Here is a 26,580-nt window from a genome sequence, read left to right as displayed (position 1 = left end):
AGATAGCATCTTTCTCTGTGTGTTCAAGGCCCACTGAAATCAGTCAGTCCAGTAAACAGCATATTTGTTAACTGCTAACACAGGAAAACTGAACCAGCTTTGCCCAGGGCACTGCAGTCCAGTGCCACATGTGTTTCCTGAAAAGGAATCCTTATAGTCATAAAGCAGGAGAAACTGTGTGGGTGAACAGCATCTGCCAAGGCTTGTCAGTGATTGTGTCACTCAATGTACATCAGTCAAGGGACATTTCAGTCAGCTCTTAAGTTTTTTTGATAAGTGAGTGGCATAAAGCATTTGGTTTTTAATATTTACCTTTGAATAGAATTAAGTGTGGTAATGATCTGTGAACACACTTGAAATAATAAAGTTGCACAGATACCTGTCTGAGGAAGGTTTGGAAACTTTTCTACTTATTTAGCTAATCCTTATAAACGGCCCATTGGTTGATCACAGACTGACATAATGTTTCTTTCTGCTTAGATTTTTTTTAGAAGTCATGATAGTGTATGCTCTGTTGCAGTAACAAACCAGCACTGAGCTCTCCATTGATTTCTGGTTCACATAAATGTCAGTGTGCTTATGGTTCTTCTCCATGCAGTGTCTCAGAGAAACAAGCTGCTGTGATTTCATTGTTTTACATGGGGCTTCCAGATTGTCTTTAACAGAGGAAGAAGGATCACATGCTGAAAGAATTTGGCTTCAAAGGACATAAAACACTTCTCACAGCTCATTAGCCAGAACAAGTCACATGACCCTAGGAAGTGAGGAAGAACACATAGCTATTCAGTGAACAATAAATGCCGCCGCCTCAACTTCCAGGCTAGATAACTGGCCAGTTTGCAAAAGAAACAAAAACAAAACGGTTCCAGTAAACACAGAAAAGTGTATTGAAATATTTAGTAATTAATTCAGTTAATTCAGATTGAAGACTGTGATTTCATTTCCAAGGTAAAATATTTTCCAGTTCCATCAACTTGTCTTGTTTGAAATTGTGCTTACATTAGAGCCGTCACCATGCTGTAGCTCTCTTCTGGGAATGACTGACTCTGTATTCCTTACAAATGAGGCTTCCTAGGTTCAAGACAACACTCTAGATATTGTCTACTTAGCATAGATTACAGAGAGACTTAATATTTATTGTGATTTGGGCACGCACACACACATGCACGCAACTTAAGATTTTCAAACTTTTTTAGCTGCTACTCCTAGAAATAAATTTATGGTGAACTGAGGACATAATGTATTTTTTTTAAATAAATGCTTTTTGCAAACTAATAATTTTCTTCAGTTATATTTTTGTGAAGCCTTTTTTTAAAAAATTAAAAATATACTACTAGAAAATGCAGAATTCCTGTTTAGTTTATCTTCATGGTTTGTCCTTCCCTATTCTCTTCAGTGTGGCCTAAAAATCCACCATTAGAATGACAGGATAACAAAGACCATAGTCAGCTTGCACTGACTGAAGAAGTCATCTCTTGCTCTGTTTGAAAAAGGTTCTCTTTTACTTGAGAACAACTGTCTCTAGTACATGCCACCACCTACCTTTATGCTGACACCATCGTTTTATCCCATATTTACTGAACACAGTTTTGGGCCAGTCACTGAGCAGTCTTTGCCTGGCAGTCTTTGCCCTCATAGAAACAACCGTCTAGACCAAAGGTTGGCACACGTTTTCTGTGAAAAGACAGATAATAAGTGTTCTAGGGTCATGTGGTCTGTCTGAGCTACTGAACTCTGCTCTGATGCCACTGAAACAGCCACACAATGCATGAATGATTGAGCATGGCTGTGCTCCAATGAGCTTTATTTATGGACATTAAAATTAAAATCTTATATTTTCACATATCACAAACTATCATTGTTTTGAAAATTTCTCAACTGTTTAAGTATGCAAAAATCATACATACAAGTTGTGTGTGAGTGGGCAGTGGGCCCAATTTGGCCTGCAGGTTGAGTTTGCCTGGTCTAGAACCAGCTTTCTGTGGTTTATTCTCACAAATAGATAGTGTAGTGCCTTAATGATTACTTAAATTACTCAAGTGCAGTGTTTAAACATAATTAACTTCATTCAGGTCTTTCTCCCAAAAACAACTCTTCCATCAGTTATTGGTGAATTTCATTTCTTCAAATCCTGTATTTTGCATAATATGCAAATTTTAACATATAATATGCAAATTCATATATTATGCAAAATACATAATATACAAGTGAGCACATATATATATATTACTATTGAGGACCATTAATTTTATGAAAATCATAATCACCAATCCTACATAATAAAACCCTAATATGCAAATCGATTGAGCCAGGGAACAACTGGTCCCTAGGACATGCACTGACCACCAGGGGGCAAGATGCTCAATGTAGGAGCTACCCCTTGGTGGTTAGCACACTCCCATCAAGGGAGCACCACTCAACCAGAAACCAGCTCTGTGGCAGCACTAAGGACCCCTCAAGGGATGTCCGCTTGCTGGCGTAGGCTCAGCAGCAGGCCTAAGCTGGCAGGTGGACATCTTCCTGCAGGGTCCTGGACTACAAGAGGGTGCAGCCTGGGCTGAGAGAACCCCCCCCCCCACCTCCACATTGCATGAATGTGGTGCACCCAGCCTCTAGTATTTAAAATAATACCTAACATCTGTGTGCATTTCATATATGTCAGGTCCTTTTTTAAGCCCTTTGCTGTTTATTTTGATTAATCCTTCCCAAAACTCTATGAAGTTGCTATTATAATCATCATCTTTATTTTAGGGTTATGAAAAACAAAATTCAGAATGACACGCAAGGTTAAAAATAAGAGTCTATATTCATTCCCAAGATTTACGACTCCAGAGCCAGGGCTCCTAATGATATATTTACTGTGCCTTCCTAGTACTGAAATATATGCATTAAAGTAGTTAAAATGCTTTTTGTAATTTCAGTGTAAGAAAATATAAGTGGTGAATAAAGATTAAAATACTATTTTTCCTAAAAAGCAAGTATATAATTAAAAAAGGAAACATTTAAGAAGTGAGTGTTCTAATAGTTTTTGCTATTTAGTTTTATCTTGTCCATGAGTAAAGATAAATCATTCAGACTAACTTGGAATAAATATGGTATGCTGAGATTTTTCTCTTTTCTGAGCTTCCTGAATTAATACTGAGAATTAGGTTAGGGTTGGATTTACAATAGAATGTTGCATCATGTTCAGCCCAAAAATAATAATACAGATGGTTTGTATTCGTATATACAGTTTACAAAATATTCTGTTGCATGGGTCACATTATGGGAAAGCAGTTTGTAACCTGAAAGTTGTAGTGCAAAGGAATTATTGTTAGTCATTTCAGTGGGCCATTTCACTGTAGACATAGCCTTAGTTTCATATTCCCTTCAGTTTAATCAGTAGAAAAGGTTAGATCTTAAGTGAACACACCTTTGAGAGATTCCTGGTGGAATATTTAAAATTTCTCCTAATTTGCTATGTTGAACCGCGAAGACAAGGACTATAGAATCCATTCTTGTCCTAGGAAGTCTCTGAGAAGATAGGTAAGTAAATGTGATATATTTTATTTTCCACTTAAGTGTTGGCTTTGGAAAGAAAGATGTGAGAAAGAGAAAGAGGAATTTTGAAAATCAAATATTTACCTCTCGATACGACTAACTAGTCTAATCTTGTGGGCAAACAGCAGAAATTCAAGAGGTCCTCAAAATTGTACTCCTCTGGAGTATGTACAATAAGAGATGATTTGAGACAAGAAAAGATCATTATATACTTGTATTGCACAGTAATCAGTTCCTAATTAGTTAACAATTGTCAAAGTTTTCTTGTAATCTAGTTTATTGCTAAATTAAAAGGGCTAGCAGGCAATAGGATCTTTCCAAAAATGATAAATATTTATTTGCTTTATATGTAATTTTAAAAAATTAAGTGTGTCATGAAATTCTATGTTTGGTAACTTTGGGTTGTGGAACTTTTGTCCTATAAAAACATAAGATAATGGCTGTTTCTTCTGTCATGACTCCTGATCTTTTAAGAAACTATGGATGTTGAAAAGAAGATTGCCTTTTTCTATTGAGTCCCTTTATCCTCTATCACCTCTTTCTCTAGGATCTGGGCCAATTTGGGGTAAACATTTCCCCATTTGTTCATGATTCCTACAATTATGGCTTAATGGCTGATAATGGAATAAACAATCAGCTGCAGAGAAAATAAAATACATTTCTTTATTTCCACCTCACAATACTATAATTTGAGTTCAGAGACATCTCAAGAAATAAACAGTGGCAAGAAGCAGAGCTTACCTAATGTTTCTTCTTGGGTGCTCTGTGGAGGAAAGGCAGTGGAGAGTAAGGATGGCAGGGGATCAAAAGAATTGTGACAAGCTTGTTTACACCTTATCTAAAGGGTGTGACAGTCACTGACATAGCCCCCTATGGTCATGTGGAGATGTGGGCTTAGTATTGCCATACCTTCAGACTTTCTTTTTTTTTTTTTATATATATATATATAATAAATATTTATTGTTCAGATTATTACAGATGTTCCTCTCCCCCGGCCCCCACGCATAACTCCCCTCCACCTGATTCCCCACCTCACCACATGCCCTTACCCCCTGCCACTGTCTTCATCCATAGGTGTAAGATTTTTTTTTTTAATTTTTAAAAAAATATATATTTTATTGATTCTTCACAGAGAGGAAAAGAGAGGGATAGAGAGTTAGAAACATCAATGAAAGAATCATCGATCAACTGCCTCTTGCACACCCCCTACTGGGGATGCGCCCGCAACCAAGGTACATGCCCTTGACCAGAATCGAACCTGGGACCTTTCAGTCTGCAGGCCGACTCTCTATCCACTGAGCCAAACCGGTCCCGGCATAGGTGTAAGATTTTTGTCCAATCTCTTCCCGCACCCCTCAGACCCTCTTCCTTCTGAGAATTGTCAGTCCACTCCCTATCTATGTCCCTGATTCTATTATATTCACCAGTCCATTCAGTTCTTCAGATTTTTTATTCTCTTGATTTTTATTTATTTATTTTTTATTTATTTATTTTTAAAATATATTTTATTGATTTTGTACAGAGAGGAAGGGAGAGATAGAGAGTTAGAAACATCAATGAGAGAGAGTCATTGATCAGATGCCTCTTACACACCCCCTACTGGGGATATGCCTGCAACCAAGGTACATGCCCTTGACCGGAATCGAACCCGGGATCCTTCAGTCCCCAAGCAGACGCTCTATCCATTGAGCCAAACCAGTCCCGGCTATTCTCTTGATTTTTAGATTCTCTTGTTGGTAGGTATGTATTTGATGTGTTTTTATTGTTCATGGTTTTTACCTTCACCTTTACTGTTTCCTTCTTCTTCCTCTTCTTCTTACAGAATATCCTTCAGCATTTCATGTAATCCTGGTTTGGTGGTGATGAACTCCTTTAGCTTTTTCTTGTCTGTGAAGCTCTTTATCTGACCTTCAATTCTGAATGATAGCTTTGCTGGGTAGAGTAATCTTGGTTGTAGGTTCTTGCTGTTCATCACTTTGAATATTTCTTACCACTTCCTTCTGGCCTGCATAGTTTCTGTTGAGAAATCAGCTGATAATCATATGGGTGCTCCCTTGTAGGTAACTAACTGCTTTTCTCTTGCTGCTTGTAAGATTCTCTCTTTGTCTTTTGCCTTTGGCATTTTAATTATGATATGTCTTGGTGTGGTCCTCTTTGGATTCCTCTTGTTTGGGGTCCTGTGTGCTTCCTGTACTTGTAAGCCTATTTCTTTCACCAGGTAGGGAAAATTTTCTGTCATTATTTCTTCTAATAAGTTTTCAATATTTTGCTCTCTCCCTTCTACTGGCACCTCAAAAATCCAGATGTTGGTACGTTTAAAGCCGTCCCAGAGGCTCCTTACACTATCTTCATACTTTTGGATTCTTCTTTCTTTCTGCCTCTCAGGTTGGGTGTTTTTTGTTTCCTCATATTCCAGATCTTTGGTTAGACTCTTGGGATATGTTGATCGTTGGGTTTTTGTATATTCTTTATTTCAGACAGTATATGCTTAATTTCTGACTGGTCCTTTTTCATTTCTTTGGTATTCTCATTAAGGTCTCTTAAAAACCTGGCATGGGTTTTCACCCTCTTCTTTTGTTTGGCTGATGAGAGTGTGTTTTAATTTTGTTGCTATTCTTAAAAACCTTCTAATTAGATTAATCTCCTGAAAAAGGAGGGACTGGGATGTTGAACCTGGTTGGGGGCTGCAGGAGATTAGTGGGACTGAGCAGAGGTTGGGCAAAACTGGCTTCACTGCAGGGTTTGATGGGTCATTTGAGAGCCATCAAAATCATCATGCACAGGATGTGGATAGGTGGGCAGAATATGGCACAGACTCAAATATGGAAAGTAGGCACAGGAGGAGTGGTCAAGAGGTGTCTGCAGCCCTGAAGAACGGGGGTAGGGGAGGGTGGGGACGGTGTGGGTGGGAGTGAGCTGTTGAGCCAGCCAACCTGATCTGGATTGTTGTTGATTAACTCAGGTACTAGTAAGTCATGTAGGCTGCATTTTATGAAGGCCTTGGATCTTCTCTCCACCTACACCACTTGGGTGGTAACTGCATGTTCTTCAGGAACAGGGACATCATTCAGTAGCACAACTGATATCTCACTTCAGCTCTATGGCTTAGATAAGACAGCATCACAGTTCTTCCAGAATGAGGTCACACCTTTGGAATTCCTAGTCATATTCCTTATCATTCCCATAGTCATTATGCTGGATGCTCTTGTATTGAAAGAGCTGATAATTCATTCTCTTCTTTCTTTTTTTCTTTGAAATGATTAAGAAATAGAGGCCTTTCAGACAGAGTTCAAAATAACGACTTTATTCCTGGTGCAGCTGAACTAGGATTGTAGCCAGGTCCTTTGTGGAAAATGGTCTTCCTCAGACCTTTCTTCCCAGAATTTTAGCTTCTACCCATCCCATCACAGGCATACCTGCTGGACAGTTGCCTCTGGGTTGCTTGATATATAGAAGAAATTGAGCCTCTGCCTTAACCGGTTTGGCTCAGTGGATAGAGCATCGGCCTGTGGACTGAAAAATCCCAGATTCAATCCTGGTCAAGAGTATGTATCTTGGTTGCGGGCACATCTTCAGTAGGAGGTGTGAAGGAGGCAGCTGATTAATGTTTCTAACTATCTCTCTCCCTTCCTCTCTGTAAAAAAATCAATAAAATGTATTTTTAAAAATATTTTTTAAAAAGAAAAAGAAATGGAGAGCTTTTGTGTTCTGAAGACAAGCTACTGCTAAAGAGGGAGGGGCAAACCTTGCGTGGACAATGACCTTGAACATTTTGCCACATTCAGTAAAGTTGTATTTTTCATAGTGTGATTCCCCAGACAAGCAGTGTCCAGCAACACCTTATATAACTTGTTAGAAATGCAGATTTGTAGTCTCTAGTCTAGTCTATGTTTTAACAAGCCCTGTCTTGATTCTGTTGCGTTAAAGGTTGAGAATCATTGCAGTACAGGAATGAGGTTCCTGTGGACCCTAGACACTTATCCTCTTACCAGTAAGATGAATCAGTTCCCCTTCTTTTCGGGAGAGTGAGAAAGGAGTGTAAAGAAAGAGGCCAGAGTGCTGCTTTTGCAATAGGCCCTGAGAGAAATATAAAGATAGGAGAATGGTCTTCCCTCCCAGCTCTCTGTAGACTCTAGTGTAGAGGACTACAGTCTGAGAATCAACAGGTGAAAACATGAAGACATTCTTTAGATGCCCCTTTTCTCATTGGTTAATGTTTCCTACCTTTTCGATAAAAGGTAAACGAGACAAAAAAGAATGGTGAAGGAATGAACACAAGTAGAGACAGGAAGAACACTAAATGATATATATAAAAAAAATAATGAAATAGGTATTGTATTTCTTCCCAATATCATCCTTTACAGTTAATTTATTTTGTGTTTTATTAATTAAAAATTTAGTCTTGGATTTATTTTTCTAGTTGTGTCCCCAACTACTGGCCATTTTACTGTGATAATGTCCTCAGTCATCAGCCCTAACTCAACCACATTGCTGTTTGCTTCCTGTTTGTCAATTCATGCTCAAGTTATTGATTTCTATAAACTGTTTAGGATCATGATTTTTTATGTCCTTCATTTCTATTGACAGAGAAGCTTATTTAACTTGATTTGTAACCTTGAGCAGGTGGTTCAGTTTCACTCTCAGCAGTATTCAAATCAGAAAGGAGGCCTGATTAGTCACCAAATACTTAGGATTGTTGTTGTCTCAACAATCAATACAGTTGCCATTTCATAATCTAAGGTGAAAAAAGAGATAAATTTCTCATATGTCTATGTTGGGGAAAATATATATTTTTGCTTTAGCCAACATTTTAGAGGTATGGTTTAAAATTATGCTTCCTTGGGTATTATAACCTCAAAGAGACAGGAATATTATGGTTCCCATGATTTACTTCCCACAACACAACATCTTATAAACACACTCAATTCATGCAGTTCAGAATGTAAGCTTGTTTCTATTAAATACTTAATGTTTTCAGGAATGAAAAATGCTAAGGAATTCAAACTACTTCTGTTTATAAATATTTTGCTCTGACTTCATCCAAAAATGAAATTATGCTGGTATTAATAATTGGTCAGTTACTATGTTTTAAGAACTTCTAAATCTGCAATAGCAACCTTATGGGTAGGTAGGTCTTGTCATTCCCTTTATAGAGTTGAGGAAAGTGAAGTACAGAGAACTTAAGAGACTTGCCAAAAACACTCTGTTGATAAGTAGCAGAAACAAATCCATGTCTATTTATATCAGATCTATACCCTTAACCATCTAGTCTGTTCTGTGTGCTAGCTATTAGGCTAACTCCTGACAAGAATTGCATTTTAGGCCTTCGTCAGAATAGGAGAGGTCTCAGGTGGTTGGTGGAAGTGGACAATGCTTCCAGCAATATTAGTCATTTAGAATTTAGAAATTCTTAATTTTGATCCTATCTTGATTCCTTGGCTACACTTCACTTAAGATTTCTGAATACAATCATTGGGGAGGAGGACTGTCATTCAGAAATCAACCTACAAAAGGTGATCTTAGAACTACTAATGAGAACCACTGCACCTAGTTGCTGGGGAGTAGTTAGTGTCAATTATAGTAATCTCTGGGCCCCGGTGTGCTAGGGAGGATTAAGACAAGGAGGCACCCCTGATCATTATTATTGGCGGAATCTTGAATATTTTAATTTTTTTTAAGCTGCTAAGCTGAATATTTGACTTCTCATATGTGAGTACATCCTATCAGAGGGAAATTTATTTGAGGAGAGCTGTAAACCAATATTGGCCCCTCCTCCCAAACACACTCTTCTTCTCCCAAATGGGCAATGTAAGGCCAAGGTGATGAGAACATCCTGGACTGAATAAAACTGTTTGAGCCTATGTTAGTTTTCTATTGATCCCATATCAAAATGCCACAAATTTAGTAACTTAAATACCCTGTTTCCCCAAAAATAAGACACTGTCTTATATTAATTTTTGCTCCCAAAGATGCACTAGGTCTTATTTTCAGGGGATGTCTTATTTTTCCATGAAGAAGAATACGGTACACATTTATTATTAAATGAAAATAAAGGAAATTTATTACCTGTATACGGTACGGTAGTACGGTAGCTGTCAACACAAACCAGACAAACTGTGAATCCTACAGAATCAAGAATTTACTCATTTATTCAATGACAATTATGTCATCATCTTCTGGAACATCATCATAACAATCCAATTCCTGAATTTCCTGGTGAATTTCTCGTGACTCCATTTCTTTCAGAATCAGTGGACCAAATCTCTCATGTTTAGCAATAGCACTGTCTTTAAATGAGTACTTCTTGTCAAGGTAGCCTGCTCGCAGTGCATTTGCAATGCAACTGTCAGTGATTTTCTCCCATGAATTCTTCACCCACGTCACAACTTCTTGCAATTTAGGTTTCACAAAGTTTCCACGCTGATTTCTCTCCATTCTATTTTCAATGTAGTCATTAATTTCCATGCGCAAATTGTCTTTGAATGGCTTGTTTATTGCAATATCAAGAGTCTGGAGATAGGCCGTCATTCCTGCTGGAATCATTATCTGATCTATTTTTCTTTCGTGAAGAAATGTCTTCATGTCTTTAGTGCAGTGAGTGCTGGCTGCATCCCATACTAGCAGATCTCTTTGGCTCCCTCACATAACAAGCGGCAGCATTAAATCGACCCACTTCCTTATAACTGCTTGTGTGGCCCAGGCTTTTTCAGTTTCAAGAATAAAAATGCCCAAAACATGTTCAATCTTTTCCTTCTTGCCCCTAGAAATGATTAAAGGTGGGATTTTAGTGCCATCCAGACGAATTGCCAAAATACAGGAAACAGGTGCACTTTCGTAAGCAGTGGAGGGAATGTAAACTAAGGAGGCACCCCACTGTTCAATTGTTGTTTGAGATGATTGGCCCATAAACACTGCAGTTTCATCCATAGCAATCATGTTGGAAAGATTGTATTTAGAGAAGTCAGCATCATCAATAAAGGACTAATAACTTGAGTATCTTCCAGCCTAAACAATGTTGTACCGGTAGATCTTCTTAAAGACAGTTCACTTCGCTGAAGGAAATTATCCAGCTAGTGTTGTGATGCTTTGAAGTCTTTGGGGGCTATGTCAAACTGTGGTGCCATTGCAAGGGCAAATTCTTGAATCTGAGCCCTATTCACAACCAAAGCCTTTGCTCTCCTGTCAACAACCCATTCACAGATCAGGTCTTCAAGCTCGGAAAATAATGGTTGCTGACCTGATCCATACTTGCGCTTTTTAGCATTTCCCTTGTCCACTTGTTCAATGAGGTTACCATACTCTGCTCACCATTTTCGGACCAATCGGACACTCAACATCTTCTCTTTGCAGAAAGCAGAAAGATTTTGGCCCCAAAAGTCATCCACGATTACTTTCTTGTACTCCACGGAGTGAGTAGCTTTTTCTTTTTGCTCATTTCTAGAGATTAAAAAAAAAAGGAATTGGGGTGTCAATGTGGGGGGAGGGGAATCACTTAAAATGACACAGGGGGGATCAGAGAGGGGTATCAAAATGGCACAGGAGAATCAGAGGGGGGATAACCATTTTAGTAACCCCTCCTGATCCTCCCGTGTCATTTTGATTGCCCCCTCTGATCCTCCTGTGTCATTTTAAGTGATCCCCCTCCCCCCACCCCTATGCCACTGAACACCTTCACCAGATATCCCCTTACCCCTTTATCAGACATTTACCCCCTGGGGCCTGCCTGGGGACTGTCACTCAGCTTGCTGGGGCCTGGATCTGGGCTGGAGCAGGGTCTGCCACTGACTGAGAACCTTCAGTCATCATGAGGGTGGCCGAGAGCATCAGGTAGTATCACCAGAGACAGACCAGCACTCACCACCTTCGCCATGTCCTGTCCGCTCTAACCCTCCTGTTCTTCTAGATGCATCTGCGAAAGTCTCCTCCTCTCTCCCACCCCTCGTTCACTGCTCACTCTGACCTCCACTCCGCCTCCACACAGCAGTGATGTCAGGACTCCGCGTAATGTCACTGGTTGCTAGACGCCAGTTGGGGCGGCCCTAGCGACCAGTTTATGGTAAATTAATTTTCATTCTGAAACAGAGCCTAGTGGGGGCCTTATTTTCCGGGGGATGCCTTATATTTCACTCAGAAGGAAACTTGTAAGTAGGTCTTATTTTCAGAGGATATTTTATTTTTGGGGAAACATGGTAGCATATTGATTATCTAACAGTTCCGTAGGTCAGATGTCCAACAAGGGGCTCATAGGGCTAAAAGCAAACAAGGTGTTGGCAGGGCTGCATTCCTCTCTGGAGGCCCTAGGGGAGGACCTTTTTCATAGCTCATTTGGTTTGGCAGAATTCAGTTCCTTGAAGGGGTAGGCTGAGATCCCGCTTCTATCACTAGATGTAAACTGAAGGCCATCCCCACCTGCATTTCTTGGCTCATGGCCCATTTTCTCCATCTTCATAGCCAGCCCTCTCACATCTTGAATCTCTCTTCCTCCTTGTCCTTTTATTTCATCTCACTCAGCAGGGAAAGGTTCTTTGCTCTTTGACCCATGTGATTAGATTGGGCCTGTCTAGATATCCAAAGGTAATCCACCTGTTCCAAGGCCCTAACCTTTAATCACATCTGGCCCTAACCTTTAATCCCTTTTGCATGTAAGGTAACATGTTCTGGGGTTTGGGGCTTGGAGCCTGGTTGGGGGGAATTATTCTGTTGCCACAGATACACTGTCTGCCTTTTTGACAAATAGGACATCAGGGCACCAGGCATTAATATTGACGTGTATGAGGAAATGTGACTTAATGGATATTTTTCTAAACTGAAATCAGCTCAGGGCCAGGGAAAGAATGTACCAGGATTTTTTAACATGTCAGGCAGAGCTCCAACTGTACTACCTCTATGCCCCAAAGTGGGGTGATTGGGGTTGCCTGCTCCTTTGGTAACTTACATTCAGAAAAAAAAATCTTAGGATGTGAAATAGGCCCACCCCTCCAGCCAGGATGTTTCCCTTCCCTCACCCATTGCTTGCCACATGCTCTTGCTTGCATAGCTTTGTTCATATACTTTCAACTGCCTGGTCCACCCTTTAAAATATACAAAAAACAAAACAAACAAACACCCTTTCTGTCCATTTACCTATAACAACACATATTTATGACAAGTTTTAACACCTACTTATTCTAGGAAACATTTTCCAAGGTACTAAAATATGACATCTACTCAATTTTACTAGTAGCTGAATTAAAGTGGTGGAAAGAGTCCATCCATGTCATCTGCCAGTCTTCCCAAGGTGGTTCATGAGTTCTCCATGATGATGTCCTCCCTAAATTTGTGGAGCATGAGAGACGCCCTGCAGCATCTGGGGTACTTAGAACCAATGATTGAATTGGTTTCAAATACTGAAACTTGAGTGACTTGAGTATGCTATTTATGTACCCAAATTTTGCAAGGTATGTATACTTATTGTTTTCTCACAATGTTGTTAATAGAAGAACATAGCTAAGAATGTTTAATTTAAAGCGAGTAAAAAATAGGATTTTAAAGATGAGGTTTGCAATTAATCTTTTACTGAGTTTTTTTTTTTTTTTTTTTTGGTGTGTGTGTTTTTGAATCTTTAATTGAAGGATAGTACAAAGGCAGAAAAATGTACAGATCCTAAGTGTATAACTTGATGATTTTTCACGAAATCAATACCTAGAAATCAAATTATTACTAGAACCCCAGAGACCTCCTTGCTTCCTTCTAAACTGATATTTCAAAAGTTTGAGAAATGGGTTATTTCTAAAGTACAGAAAAAAATTCTTTAAATATTGTGGAAATACTTCTTACCAGCAAGTCTCCAAATAAGTATGTGTGGGTTTACAGAGATTGAAAAAAATGTGGCTCATTCCCAAAAGGTGCAGACACGGAACATTTTCTAAATGTTCTTGTTTTATTAAATAGTTTCAGTTACATAAGCAACTCTGAATCTGATAATTGTTTTTCCATGTTTATTGAGCACTCGTAATAACTTAAACTGTACTTTTGTCTTCACAAGATGCCAAGACTGCACCATGTACTTGGCCCTGATTAGTAACTCGGCACCACATCATTTTCTACATAGTCATTATTGAGATCAAATCAGTATATTTTCTCTGGAAGTTTGGTTGTGTTTCAAGAAAGGCATGAAGGGCATGTGACATACATTAAACTGCATTTTCTAGAATTTCATATAAATGAAATTTTACAGTATGTACTTTCCTTTTAACTGTATTATAACATACAAATCCTTAATGTTTTCTTTCACTTTATAAAGCAGTTTTATAACAGCCATTCTTTACTTTTATGGAGCCATCATAAATGGTGTTTCAGATTTCCTTTTCAGAGAATTAACCAGTTAGTGAAAATAGATTATAGATTTTAAGTGAACTTGTTCTTGCCTCATTTAAAGAGAATGGACTACACCCCTTAAGGCATTTCCTGCCTCTAACACTATATAATTCTATATTATGTTTCCAGTTACCATTCAGAGGTAATTTTGTATATTTGCTTGAAATTAGTCTATTGACTGTAAAAAAAAAAAAAAAAAAAAAAAAAAAAAAAAAAAAAAAAAAATTGGGTGTATTTTTTTTTTTTTTTTTTAACATTTAACACAAATTTCTAATACTTTACAGGAATCTTAGTGTATGTTAAATTGCTAAATGATTTTTCACATGATGAAAATCAAATTGCCATTTCAAAATTAAAATGGCAAAGGAATATTTATAAAAATGCAAGACCTCCTAATGCAGTCCTATTCTATAGGAAGGAGATCTACTTGATTTACTGGACTCTAAGGGGCAGTGTGAATATACTAATGTATTTTAAGCACAGTCCTAATCCAAACGAAATTGTCGATGACATCTACATTTTGCCTCTTGATTTCAAACCACACCCATGTTGCAAATTGGCCTTTGTACTTGAGACCAAGTTCTTTTAAGATTAAAATCTGTAGTAGTAGGCAGGACACTTCAGTGTGGGCTGCTTGTTTTCTTTGGTCAGACGCTGAATTTGGCAGAGAATTATTTGAGAACGGACACAGTTTAGAAAGACTGAATTTTAAATCTTCTGAGTTTGTTTTCTTGGACCTCCAAATCTCAGGTGACAAGACCAACAGAAGCAGGTATGCAGAAATTTCCCTTAGGTTAATAGCAATAATCTAACCTCAGATTCTAGAGCTGCTTTTTATTTAATAATTATTAAATTGAGATAAATTGTTTGTATGTTTACTAGGGCATTTTTTACTTTTGGGATTGTACTTTGCATAAACAATGCAAATAGTAATCATGGTGAAAGGATCACATAATTCTTAATTTTCTTTTAATTTTTCTGTTTAAAAAAACTACCACCTTAAGCAATACTTGTTAGGTAAGTAAAGACTGTTTGGGTTTATTTAGGAGTGGGTAAATTTTTTTAATTTATAATTTTGATTTGGCTTTCATGTTCCTTTAGATATACAAACCAAGTCCTAGAAAAATGAGGAAGTGGCTGAATATACTCTTTCTGTGCCATCTAGGATGTATGTGTATTATTGCTTCCAAGCCTGATTCTTTCAGTTGATGAAACAGCTCTCCCAGTCCATAGTTTAATCATGAATAAACAAAACTACTCTTTTTGCTAAAGGGATTCCACCGATACATTGAACAAAAAATGGTAATAGAGAATATTGCTAGTACAAGGGATATGGAAAGATCTATGCAAGCATCTGGTCTGTAGAAAATATCTAAATTACCTTTATTTTTACTTTTGCTCTTTCCATTGTTAAGTACCTAGAGATAGTGCTTTTGCTTGAAAGCTTTCTTCAGTGTTTTATTGAATTTTGGAAGAAGCTAAAGACTTTCATAAAGATAATTCCCTTATAAATATAATAGTGTACAGATAAGCATGCTGTCTTTCACTTTAGCACTTTCAGTGGTTTCTGAAGTTGATTGAGAATCATATATTTTTACCCTGGAAGCTGCGGCAGTCTTATTTTAACTCTTTTCTTAGTAAAACAGAAAATAAGCAGTTCCCAGCCCGTGTAAAGCTGAGAAGGTCTTAAATGATGCATGTCTAGGAAACTTGGTTACTGATACTGCTGGCAATTTGCATAAGTTTTAGTGCCAACGAATTAAATATTCTGAGTTTTCTTAAAAGAGGCCAACTTTTAAAAAGTTAAATATGCTCCCCTTTGCAGCAACCCGAGCTCTTAAACCTAAGTAGAAAGCTCAGCTTTAGGAAGCAGTCAAACATTTAAGTTTATTTATATGTGTCAGAATAAATACACTGTAGCTCTTCTTAAAGAAATAAACACATCATGAACAATAAACTCTGGAAAGTGAGTGCTATGGACAAATTTCACATAGTTCTTAAAAAACAAAACAAAACAAAAAACCCCACACTTTATGACTTTGTTAGGAACCAGATTCTCACTCCTGTATTATGTCTAGAATCAAACAAAGACTGTGCCTTGTGCAAGTCTTTTGATAACGAACCAGCCCAAATGCTCACTTGTGTTCTTTCAGAGGAGGGGGATAGCATTCCTTTATGATACCCAGTTTAGATCAGCTTACTAGCCAAAGCATGATATTTGATTACCCTTATTATGTTACTTTGCATAGCTACAAATGTTACTAGCGGTGTGGCCTTTTCTAGCCATTAAAAAAGTCCATGTTCATGCTGACTGAGAGTGCTGTGAAGCACTCTTGCTGAGGATCTAGCCATGGAAGCCTGTGGAGAACTGATCAGCCCTGGGGTTAGGTGTGCACTGGAATTATATATATATATATATATATATATATATATATATATATATATATATACACACTATATATATATATATATATATATATATATATATATATATATATATATATATATATATGGAACATCTTGCTTTTTCTTCTAAGTGCTGGTTTTAACCTCTATTGCTCAGTAGGTCTGGGTTTGAATTACTTCAAAAATTATAAAAGTTTATTGACCTTTCTGACCACGTCCTTCTTTTGAAATGGAGGTTTTAGGGTTCCTTTGCTCTCTCTCCTCCCAAATGTTTCAAACCCAAAGTTTTGTAGGGTAGAAGAAATGGTATTATTCAACCAGTAAAATGTGCTGTTAGTTAGAACGATTTAATATAGCCTTAACTAATATTTCATGGGACAACGTACACACAGTGCACTGTTTATCGTCAATTACTATGTAAAGTGTAACTCAATAGTCTTGATAATTTTGAATTGTATGTCCAACTTGTGGTCACATTGCCTCTGTTTTATTTTCTAATGTAGTTGGTGAAGACTCATACCAGAGTAGAGCTCTGCTATTTTTCTGTTGCTTGTATATATTTTCAGTATCCAGTTTCTTTGGAGGCATCTGTTAAAGATACTTGGCTATTTGGTGAAGAGAGGTTTAATACCAGCTAAATTATATAATCCATTAATCTACCCAGTCAGGTATGCATAAACTGCAGGCTGTCAAATACTGGTAATGATCAAAGGAGTGACAAGCCACTGTCCAGCCTCTGTCTGTGGCATGTCCTCTCATCCCCTGGAGTTTGCTTGAACTGTTTGTGACATGAGATCATTTGTCAAAAGGACCAAGTTGGGATGCTAGTGAAAATGCATATGTTAGGTATGTATACATCTACCAGAGGTCGGGTGCATGAAAATTCATGCACTGGAGGGAGGGGGTATCTCTCAGCCTGTCCTGCCCCCTCTCACAGTCTGGGAGCCCTCATGGGCGGGGCTGAAGGGACTAGATGCTGCCATCTTGTGGCTGTGGATGTGGCCATCTTTGTGAGGGTGTGATGGTCAATGAGCATATTTCCTCTTTATTAGATAGGATATATATCCACCCTGGGGATTGAGTCCATAATCGGTATGTGCCCTGACTGAGAATCGACCAGTGACCTGCTGGTTCATTGGTCAGTGGTCAACCACTGAGCCACATAGAAAAGCAAGATATACTTTTTAAGTCAAGATTTTAGAAATATCTGCTATACCTACACCACAATTGTAGAAGTCTCCTTATGCTTAAACTGTCAACCAGTTTAAACAATTACCCTGTTGGGAAAAATCTTTGTCAGATCCATTTTGAAGTATTTGCTTCCTCTTTTTTCTTCCATATAGTTCTTTTGTACAATTATGAGTCATGAATCATGGTTATATGAGTACATATTTGCCTTTCATGAAGCACTGTTTTTTATCGCTCAGTTTTATATCAGCAATCCTTGATGGTTAACTGTTTTCCACTGAAAACGTTGAAGTCTCATGTTGAGAACAAATTCTCAAAGAAGTTATTTTAAAATGTTTTCTAGCAAGGGAACTTTTGGAAAACCTGGGGCTAGAATTCATAACCTGGAGCCTGTATACCTCTAGAATAGGGGTGTCGAACTCAATCAGAGAAGGGGCCAAAATCTAAAATCCAGCCTAAATCGCGGGCCGAATGGTTTACTGAACAGTCATAAACTGACAGCGGAGTGCAGTGATGACAGCGTGGTGCGGGCCACATTGCAAGGCCTGGCGGGCTGGATTTGGCCCGCGGGCCTTGTGTTTGACACATGTGCTCTAGAAGGTCCTGTGGGCTTGAGGGTGGGTTGTGCATCCACCAAGTCCCTGAAATCATATGAAAAAATAATATCTGGTGAGTTTTTCTGGGTGGAGGGTTTGTAACTCTTAATTAAAATGGCTAAAAACTGAAAGTATCAATGCCATATGGAAAATATAGGCATTTCAAATATAACCTATTCATCTAAATTTATGTTTATTTTCTAACCTAATTTTCATAATTTTTGTATATTTTCAGCCCTACAACATTTATTATGAAAATCAGTAGTAATATTAATAATGCTTAATATTATACCTTTGAAAACCCCATGCTTTATTCCTACTGGCTTACATACTCATGAAATTATCTTGCTCAAGAATGTTAATTCTTGTTGAATATAATAAGTAAATAATATTTTACTTCTGAAAAATGGAGAATTTGGAGTTAAATTAGATTTGATTAAGTTAGAAACCAGGTATAGAATTGTTCTGTAAACATCAAGTTATCTAATTTTGTCATCTATATAAAAGAGACTCAGGGAGAAGGAAAATGTGGGCCAAACAGATGGACCTGTTCTGAGCCTAGTCCCAGAACAGATAGAAGGAGTGTCTTAGAGTCCCTCGGGAGTGTTAGTTAGCAATCTAAGGGATAGCAGAACTCTAAGAGAAGGTGGGGGACTGGTGGACAGGATTTCCAGACCAAGTAGCCAGCAATGCGATGGTGGAGACCTCTCCCGAAGCTACAGGCTCAGGGGGAAAACTATTCCATCTTGCAAAGAAAAGAGGATCTTATCTGAAGCCTGAAAAACCCACAACAGTGGAGACCACCGAACAGCTGTGATGCCCCAATTGGCACAAACACATGGATTCAAGGGAGTTCTTCAATCACCCATGGAAAGATCAGAGTTTGCTAGGGATAATGTGAGGGATCAGGGTCCCAGCTGCGGCGGTAGTGGCTGTGGTGGCTGTGCAGCCAAGGCGGCTCCGAAAGTGGCAGCAGCTGTTGGGTCTGGCATGATCTTTCCAAAAATTGTGACTTTTTTAAAACACCAAGGGACGCGGGACAAACTGTTAAAAATTGGGACTGTCCCACCAAAAGTGGAACATCTGGTCACCTTAGCACAAACCCATCCTGTGCCTGTTTCCCTTCATCCCTTTGCTTCTGAGTACTAAGCAAAAACTACCCAGTTTGGCATATCTTGGGAGACTGCAAGGGGAAATTGCCTTCCTGGAAACGGGATCAGAGTGGGAAGACACCATCTGGGAACCAACATCAGGGCAGCCCACCTCCACAAACCATAGAGAATGCCATAGAAAAAGAAGGCTAGAGCAGCCAAAAAGACAGGGAAGTCAATCCAGAAACACTGCCACCTAGGGGTTGAATTACAAACTGACTTTTTATTATTTTAATTAATCAAACACCAAGGGACGTGGGACAAATTGTTAAAAATCGGGGACAAAAATAAAAGGACACAAGTAACTAAGAAATAGTCTACTTAAAATTAAGGACTATGCCGAAACCAGTTTGGCTCAGTGGATAGAGCGTCAGTCTGTGGACTGAAAAGTCCCGGGTTCGATTCCGGTCAAGGGCATGTACCTTGGTTGCAGGCACATCCCCAGGAGGGTGTGTGCAAGAGGCAGCTGATCGATGATTCTCTCTCATCGATGTTTCTAACTCTCTATCCCCCTCTCTTCCTCTCTGTAAAAAATTCAATAAAATATATTAAAAAAAAATAAATTAAGGACTAGCTTACAAAACTGAGGTGCAGTGGAATGCAGGGAACTGCAATACTGTCTGGACTGAGAAACAGGCGTGCCAAATAGAATAACAGGTGAAGTGAATGACCTTTACTATAGCACATTTTTATGCTAATTTTTATATTTTTTAATTTTATTTTTCATTTTTTACATCTTTTATTTTATTTTCATTTTTTTACATCTTTTACTGAAGAAATGAATTTTTTTCTGTTTTCCTCATTTGATTTTACCTTTTCAATTATTACATTTTTTAGTTGCAATCATCATTATTACTATTACTATTTTGCATTTTTGTTTCCTTTTTCTTTTTTTCTCTCTTAAGTACCATTTTATTTTCTCTTTATTTTACATTGGGATTAGTGTTTTTCATTCTATTTTCATCTCTACTATAGCATCGTTCAACCCTATCTCAACTCGATCTTTACTCCATCACTCTCTTCCTAACCTTTCCCCTTTTGTTGTCCTGTTTATCTTAACCCTTTCCTGCTTTAGATTTTCCCTATTCTTTCTGTATATCCCCTGCTAAAATTTTCACCCTACTTATATACCTAATTACCAACCCCCCTGCTCCAATTGCATACATACCACTCCTTCGCTATCTTAACTATTAAAAAAAAATAAAAAAACTGTTTTCCTTTCTGTCCTTTTGTTGTTGTTTGCGTGAATGTTGATTATATTGAATTTTTATGCCTTTTAGTGAGATTAATTTGCTTATTATTTTGTTGTTATTGTTGATTGGTATTTTTTATTTGTCTGAGGAGGACAGGTTTTAGTTCTTCCTTGAATGTTTGGTAAAACTCTCCTATGAAGCCATCTGGCCCCAGGCTTTTATTGTCCAGAAGCTTTTTGATGACTGCTTTAATTTCTTCCATAGTTACTGGCCTATTGAGCTGTTTAGATTCTTCCTGATTGAGTTTTGGAAGGTTATATTTTTCTAGGAATCTGTCCCTTTCCTCCAGGTTGTCCAGTTTGTTGGAAGAGAGTTGTTCATAGTATTTTCTAACAATCCTTTTTATTTTTGTGGGGTCTGTTTTTATTTCACCTCTTTCATTTCTGATTTTGTTAAAGGTTATTCAAAATTCCAACACTTCTATTTTTACCCATAGGTAAACATTCCAGACATCTCTACATATATAAAATATAAAACTGCTTTTAACTGTCAAAACTCTATCTTTTTACATTTTTTTTCCTCTCCTACCCTCCTGCTGTCACCACTGCCAACCCAATCAGGCTGGGAATTGAACCTGAACTCAGGTACAAGCCCTTGACTGGGAATTGAATTTGCAGCCCTTTGGTGTTCAGGCCAATGCTCTAATCACTTAGCAACACCAGCCAGGGCAATTATTTTTTTTAAAGTATGTTTTTATTGATTTTGGAGAGGAATGGAGGGTGAGAGAGAGAAACATCAATATGACAGAGAAACACCCCCCACCCCCTTTTGGGGAATCAAACCCATACCCCAGGCATGTGCCCTGACTGGAAATCGAGCTGGTGACATTTGGTGCACTGGATGACACCCAACCACCTGAGCCACACTGGCCAGGGCCCTCCTCTTAATTCTTTTTGGCCAGGCCACACTACCCTGTGACACCTTAAAAATGATTTTATCATTTTAATCATCCTAACATTTGTTTTCTGATGGATATTATTAATTACACATAAAACACAAACATTGCCATTTAACTTTGTATTTGTGTATCTTACCATTCCCCCCCCCCCCCCCACACACACACACATTAGATTGTAAATCTGGGACATCTAAACTGGATATTAAGAATTTAGATGCTCATCTAAATGAATATATGAATGAATTTAAATGTTTTTAGTACAGAGAAAAAATCCAATATTTCTTTTATATCTCCTGTGATGCTTAACATTGTGCTAAACACTGAGCAGTCATGAGCTATTTACTTAATTTAATTGAAGACTCATGTGAGTATTTTACATGTATTTCTGGTGCACATGAAGGCCTAGAACAACCATGTCTGCTATAGACTACCCATTGAAAATTATGTGAGTCTACAGACTGATTCACTTGCCTCTCAGCATAACCATTATGGCTTGTCTCAGTTTTAGTTCTTACAAGGGTATTTCTTGGATCACATGATCCCACACACCCAGAGGAAATAATGAACAATATAAACTGATGAACAAAAACAGACCCAGAGAAAGAGAAGCAGCGATCAGACTTTCAAACCTCAGAGGGAAAGTAGGGGAGGGTGGGGGTAAGGGGAAGAGATCAACCAAAGGACTTGTGTGCATGCAAATGGGCCTAGCCAGTGGCCATGGACAACAGGGGGGTGGGGGCATATGTGGGGAGGGGTTTGGGGTGGGAGTGGGAGGATGAGGACAATTATGTGATACCATAATAAATAAAATTAAATAAATAAATAAATAGAAAAAGAAAAAAATGATGTGAGATATTGAATAAAATTAGCCAGGAGATTTTTATAGAATACAAAGTGAATGTGAGTTGTGTCAGAGACAGGAAACATTACAAGGCCAGAAAGATAAAAAGCCTGACCAGTAGTCTTTGTGGTGGCCATTGTTCAAGTAAATGTTCAAGCAGTGGTTTTTTTTCTTCATTTAAAAAAAATTATATATATATTTTTATTGATTTCAGTGAAGAAAGGAGAGGGAAAGAGAGATAGAAACACCAGTGATGAGAGAGAATCATTGATTGGCTGCCTCCTGCATATTCCCTACTGGGGATGGAGCCTGAAACCCAGACACTTGCCCTTGATCAGAATCGAACCGGGGACCCTTTAGTCCGCAGTCTGACACTCTATCTACTGAGCCAAACTGACTAGGGCACAAAATGGAGTTTTTAATTAAGTATCTATAGTGTAATTGAGCCAGCAACTTAGACATGTGTCTTTACTGGGAATCCAACCTTAACATCGAATCAAATCTTGATCTCCTGGTTCATAGGTCAATGTTCAACCACTGAGCCACACTGGCTGGACTGGCTGGGCCGTGGGCTTTAAACCTGGATCTGTACTAAACAGTAGGAATTTCCAGGGTGAGGAAAGGATGAAGGAAATTCCAGGAAAAGGGCAAGTGAGTTTTTGACAACATGGCTGGGGTGTAGAGCATTTCATTAGATACCAGTTTGGATTTGGTTTAGTAGCATATCAAAATTTATCCCTTTCTTTTTAAAAAAATTCTTATAGCTGTTATGTAGGGATAGTTAAATGTGAATTTTCACTTTTTTCTTCCTTGTTTTCATTTGTCTGTTATAAAAGTAATATATAGACTTTGTAGAAAATATGCAACTATATGTAGAAAAAAAGTCACTTGTAATCTCACTTCCAAAATGGCTTCTATTACTATTTTTATATGTATTATCTCCTATTCATATTTTAAAATGAAAACACACATATGTATGACAAGTTCTTACTTTGCCAGTTAATAAGGAGGGCCAGAATTGCATTCTTCAAGTTGTTAAGTACCTCAGAGTTTCAACTCCTGAAAATAGTTTTAATTTATTTGTGTAAAAACTTTTAAGTTTAAACCAATGTCTGATTTGGACATTGTTCAAACCCAGAACTGGGTAGAAATTCTCTGCTCACCGAGATACAAGTTGTACCAGAATATCATTGTTCTATGAATCATTTACATAGAAATTCTTGCCTAGAAATGGGGAACACAGATGATAATCTAGGTAGTAATGTTGGGTATTCAGAGCACTAGGAAGTGTCTCCCAGCATCAGTTCTCTGGTATTGGTATCCAGGCCTTCTTTCTGAATGAGATACTGCATTAAACTTAGTTACAATCTGGACAGTTACCACCCTAATGTATAATATCCTGTGACTAAATAACACTCAGAAAATCGGAACAAGGTACAATACTTTTCCAGAGACCTCAAAAAACAAACAAACAAACAAACAAACAGAAAAAGAAAAGAAAGGAAAAACAGAAGTGTGATATAAAATAATTTATATCATTCTCACAAATCTTATTTTAAATCCTTCTACATCTTGGGTTTCTAATAAGAGGATAGATCTCACTGTGTGCACATACTACATTAACTTTTATGTTGGTAATTCGAGTTCTAGGACAGCTGTAACAGGAAATGGTCATGGGGTATATTACTTGAGATACAGGGATGGGAAGGATGTATGGAAACCACTATTGTGAAGAAAGTACAATATATAATTAAAGGTCTGAACTTGGCAAACTCCCTGAATTTGGATCCCAGCTGCCACTTATTGTGAAGCTTTTGGCCTTGATTTCCTAGATTATTCGTTGTGTATGTATTTTGTATGCTTTTTTGGATGGAAAGTTTTGGGGAGATTTCCAGTGTTTTGATTGGGTGAAATGAGTTTAGGTCAGAAGACTAGTAGGATAGTAGACTTGCATTTACTTGGGAGTCAGATTTGACTTTATCTTGTTTCATGCAAACATAGACACTGCAGAAGGCAAGTGAACCTAGAACAAAGAGATTCTCTATAGTTGTAGATCTTGTCTTTGTAGTATCCCCTGATGAAAAATAACCCCCACCATCTCCAAAGACTCCTGCATGCTACAATTTGTAACAGACCATTGATGTTCAGGTTATAGATTCCTTTTTTCCACCCAAATAGGTCAACAACTCACTTCTTATACATCCCAGAAAACAAGTGTTATTCTCACTGCAAGCCATATTTTCTAAGGAGGAATTTTCTATAACTTCCAAGACTTTTTGGTTCATCTGTGCCCCTTACTCACTAACAATAGAAATATTTAATCCACTGGTATTTGTTCCAGTTAATGTATTTTTTATTGTAAGAACCAAAAACTGACTCTGGCAAAATTTGCCCAAAAAAGGAATACACTGGAAGGGCACTGAAGTTTTGATCAAGAATCACAGAAGGCCTAAACAAGCAGGCTCTGAAAGGATAGGTGCCAGACAGCTCTATAAACTCAACAGTAGAGACTATGACATGCCATTGTAAGGCACTGTCTCTAGATGCCTCAGCCACTACTATCTGTGAATGACCGTCTAAATACCAGGATGCTAGTCTGATTGTCATAGCTCAGGTCCCATGCCCATCTCTGTGGTCAGGGGATACTACAAAGATAAGATCTACAACTATAGAGAATCTCTTTGTTCTAGGTTCACTTGCCTTCTGCAGTGTCTATGTTTGCATGAAACAAAGATAAAAGTCAAATCTGACTCCCAAGTAAATGCAAGTCTACTATCCTACCAGTCTTCTGACCTAAACTCATTTCATCCAATCAAAACACCTGCCATTTTGTAACTAACAATTTATCCTTCTTAATATCTTCCTCTTTTTCATCTATCCTGCAAGCCCCATCTCTTTTGGCATTCATTAAAATATTCTCTGTATCTATGAATTTGTTTCTGTTTTGTTTGTTCATTTATTGTTCTCTAGATTCCACATATAAGCGAAATCATGTGGTATCTGTCTTCCTCTGTTTGACTTATTTCACTTAGCACAATACCCTCTAGGTCAACTCATGTTATTTCAGATGGCAAGATTTCTTTTTCTTTTATGGCTGAGTCATAGTCCCCTTCTTCTTTTTCTTTTCTTTCTTTTTTTTTTTTAAATATATTTTATTGATTTTGTACAGAGAGGAAGGGAGAGAGATACAGAGTTAGAAACATTGATGAGAGAGAGTCATCAATCAGCTGCCTCTTGCACCCCCCCCCCCCCCCCCCCCACTGGGGATATGCCCGCAACCAAGGTACATGCCCTTGACCGGAATTGAACCCGGGACCCTTCAGTCCCCAAGCCGACCCTCTATCCATGGAGCCAAACCGGTTTCGGCCACTTCTCCTTTTTCTATTCATCTATTGTTGGACACTTAGGTTGCTTCCATATCTTGGCTCTTGCAAATAATGCTGCATTGACCATACAGAAGCATATGTCTTTTCAAATTAATATTTTAGGTTTCTTTGGATAAATTTCAAGAAGTGGAATTGCTGGGTCCTTCTTTGTCTTTTGCTATAGCTTTTGTTTTAAAGTATATTGATCTATAAGTATTTCTACCCCAGCTTTTTTCCCCCCTCCCATTTTTTTATTCAATTATTATCTGTGTACATATTTTAACATTGCCCCCCCTCCTATACATACCCCTCCTCCCCAGAGTTTTGTGTCCATTGGTTGTACATATATGCATGTAAACAAGTCCTTCGGTTGATCTATTATCTCCCACAGATTTCCCTACCCTACCTGCTGTAATTTGACAGTCTACTTGTTGCTTTACTGTCTCTATATCGATCTTTTGGTTCATCAGTTTATAATGTTCTTTATTATCCATAAATGAGTAAGGTCATGTGGTGTTTCTCTTTCATTGACTGGCTTATTTCACTTAGCATGATGTTCTCCAATTCCATCCAGGTTGCTGCAAATGATGAGAATTCCTTCTTTTTTATGGCAGCATAGTATTCCATTGTGTAGATGTGCCATAGTTTTTTGATCCAATCATCTGCTGATGGGCACCTAGGCTGTTTCCAAATTCTAGCTATTGTAGATTGTGCTGCTATGAACATAGGGGTGCATATATCTTTTCTAATTGGTGTTTCTAGTTTCTTGGGATATATTCCTAAGAGTGGGATTACTGGGTCAAATGGGAGTTCCATTTTCAGTTTTTTGAGGAAACTCCACACTGTTCTCCACAGTGGTTGCACCAGTCTGCATTCCCACCAGCAGTGCACGAGGGTTCCTTTTTCTCCGCAACCTCGCTAACTCTTGTCGTTTGTTGATTTGTTGATGTTGGCCATTCTGACAGGTGTGAGATGGTACCGCATTG

General features: G+C 38.1%; 1 protein-coding gene across 5 annotated transcripts in view; it reads left to right on the top strand.

Moving 5' to 3' along the window:
* PLS1 (plastin 1) overlaps nucleotides 1-26,580 on the top strand; it is a 227,717-nt gene that overhangs the window by 16,617 nt on the left and 184,520 nt on the right. Inside the window, exon 2 of one of the 5 annotated variants that reach the window (XM_084872464.1) lies at nucleotides 10,891-10,949. The exons of 1 other annotated variant lie outside the window; for it this stretch is intronic. The gene's annotated coding sequence lies outside the window, so the exon portion shown is untranslated. Of the gene's footprint in view, nucleotides 1-6,977; nucleotides 7,086-7,460; nucleotides 7,532-10,890; nucleotides 10,950-14,556; nucleotides 14,669-26,580 lie in introns of those variants that run through there. 3 more of the 5 variants (XM_084872463.1, XM_084872461.1, XM_084872462.1) reach the window with 3 other exon arrangements.

Source organism: Pipistrellus hanaki (genome assembly GCF_964339955.1).
Source record: "Pipistrellus hanaki genome assembly, chromosome: 2".
Taxonomy (NCBI): Eukaryota; Metazoa; Chordata; class Mammalia; order Chiroptera; family Vespertilionidae; genus Pipistrellus; species Pipistrellus hanaki.
This window is presented reverse-complemented; position numbering and strand designations above follow the sequence as displayed.